Raw genomic sequence first — 3,016 nt, forward strand, 5'->3', positions numbered from 1 at the left:
AAATGCAGGAAACCAAAAATTTTCTTTTAATCTTATAAGTATGTTTTTTTCCTTTTAAGGTTACATTTCATACATCCAAAGGAGCAATGATTTGAACGATGGCATGTTGCTCATTTAAAACCTGGGAGATCAGAAGACAGTGCGGTAACATCTTTAAAGTGCTGAAAGAAAAGAACAGCCAACCTAGACTTTTATAGCCAATGAAAATATCCTTTAAAGATACAGGTAAAATAGGAAACTTCTGGTCTCTATTCCAGCTTCATTCTGACAAGTAAAAGCTAAACAATGGAAAAATCAACAACAATTTCTTAGCTCTATCAGGGAAGTGAGGACACAGAAAAATGCTGCTTCCCAAATTGGAGAGACAGACAGGTAAACACCTATCATCACAATTTACTGGAGTAGAAACCCATGAGCAGAAATCTCTGAGGGAACCAGTGCCAGGGTATGAAAACTTGAATTGTATTTCATGAATTACTGGAGGCTCAATGTGAACAAGTCTGAGTTAAGAACTCCAGAGGACCCAGTTGTAAGGAGGCCTCCGTAATTTTGTGTTTTACCTGCAGCAACTCTACCACATCCTTACAGTGAATGTTGGAGAAAAATCCTCTCATACATGTAATAGGAGGAGGGGAAAAAGAACCATTTTGAAATACCCTTGAGCGTTCTGGTTTTAGCAAAGCTTGTCCTCAGGAGAAACTATTTTACCCCAGCCTATTCTGCTGGTTTTTTTTTTTTTTTTTCCAGAGCCTAAACCTCCCTTTGGGAAGGGAAATACCCATCTCCAGCCAGCTGCAGCCTTCCACATACGGAAAGGAAATTCCCAACTCCAACTCCCTTTAGCTTTACACGTGGGAGAAGGGAAATACCCAAGTCAGGTTTCCTGTAGCCATCATATCCCATCCAGCAGGGTAAAAACTGTGAAGTACTGATAAAGTTGACAGTCCAGGGGCACAACCTTACCAAAAGACTGACACCTTATCATAGGACTATAGAATGCTTCCTGATATGGTTTGGCTGTGTCCCTGCCCAAATCTCACCTTGAATTATAACAATCCCCACGTGTCAAGGGCTGGGCCAGGTGGAGATAATTGAATCATGAGGGCAGTTTCCCCCATACTGTTCTCATGGTAGTGAATGATCTCTCAAGATCTAATGGTTTTATAAATGGCAGTTACCCTGCACAAGCTCCCTTGCCTGCCGCCATGTAAGACATGACTTTGTCTTTCCTTTGCCTTCTGCCATGATTGTGAGGTCTCCTCAGCCATGTGGAACTGTGAGCCCATTAAACCTCTTTCCTTTAAAAATTACCCTGTCTTGGGTATGTCTTTATTAGCAGTGTGAGAACAGATGAATACACTTCCCCTCCCAACACATGTTACCAACATATTACTAAAGGCCTATTTACCAGAGTTCTTTCACCTAGTGTATCATGTCCACCTTTCAACAAAAGGTTACAATGCACACTAAAAGCCAACCCTCACCCTTCGCAATTTAAAGAGATGGAAGAAGCATCAGAATCAGAGTTAGATATAGCAGGAATGTTGAAATTGTCTAACCAAAAAGGTTTAAAATCTGTAATTGATACGCTAAGAACTTTAATGACAACATGCAATAATATATAAATAACATAAGTAGAGAGAATGGGCATGGTGGCTCACACCTGTAATCTCAGCACTTTGAGAGGCTGAGGTGGGTGGATCGTTTGAGGCCCATGCAAAACCAGCCTGGCTAACGTGGCAAAACTCCATCTCTACTAAAATACAAAAATTAGCTGAGTGTGGTGGCATGTGCCTGTAATCCCAGGTATTCAGGAAGCTGAAGTACGAGAATCATTTGAAACTGGGAGGCAGAGTTTGCAGTGAGCTGAGATATTGCACCACTGCACTTTAGCCTGGGCAACAGAGAGATGGAAATTCTAAGAAAGAATAATAATAAAAAAATGCTAGAGATAAAACACAGTAGCAGAATTAAAAACATCCCTTTGATGAACTGATTAGTAGGTTGAACATGGCTGAGGAAAGAATTGCTGAGCTTGAGAATATGATAAAAGAAACTTACCAAACTGAAAAGCAAAGAGAAAAGAGACAGAAAAAACCCTAGAATATCCAAAAACTGTGGGGCAACCAAAAAGGTTTACTATATGCATTATGAATATAATAGAAAGACAAGAAAGAGGAAAAAAGACAGAAGAAATATTTAAGATAATAATGACTGAGAATTTTCCCAAATTAATGCCAGACACAAAACCATAGATCTAGGAAGCTCAGAAAATATCAAGTGGGATAAGCACCCGCACCCCACCCTCCAGCAATAACTATACCTGGGCATGTAATAGTCAAATTACAGAAAAATCAAAGGTAAGTAAAAAATACTGCAAAAATCCAGAAGAGAAACACTTTATCTTTAGCAGAGCAAAGCTAAGAATTACACCCAACTTCCCCTCAGAAACTATGCAAGCAAGAAGAGATTATAGTAGAATATTTAAAATATTTGGAGAAAAAACCCACCAATCTACAATTATGTACCCTGTGAAATTATCCTTTAAGTTGAAGGACAAATAAGGGCTTTCTCAGACAAACAAAAATTCAAGGACTTTGTTGCAAATTATATAGGTGCGTGCACACACACACACATATCCATATATATGTGAACACATGAATGTTTATGCATAAGTGAAATGAATGACAACAATTATACAAGGAATGGGAGAGAGAAATTAGGAGTAAAGATATAAGATACTTGTACTACCTGTGAAGTGGTATAATGTTATTTGAAAGTAGACTTCAATTAGTTGTAAATATTTATTGCAAACTCTAAAGAAACCACAAAAGAAAGTTTAAAAACAAGTATAATTGATATATTAAGACAGGAGAGAAAATGAAATCATATAAAATGCTCAATTAAGACCATAAAAGGAAGAAAAAGTACAGAAGAAAAAATAGGAACAAAGATGCCAGTAAAAGACATGGATTGCCAGAGTAGATAAAAAAAGCAGGGTCCAACTATATGGTGT

The sequence above is a fragment of the Theropithecus gelada genome, unplaced genomic scaffold, assembly GCF_003255815.1.
Source record: "Theropithecus gelada isolate Dixy unplaced genomic scaffold, Tgel_1.0 HiC_scaffold_15989, whole genome shotgun sequence".
In the NCBI taxonomy this organism is placed as follows: domain Eukaryota; kingdom Metazoa; phylum Chordata; class Mammalia; order Primates; family Cercopithecidae; genus Theropithecus; species Theropithecus gelada.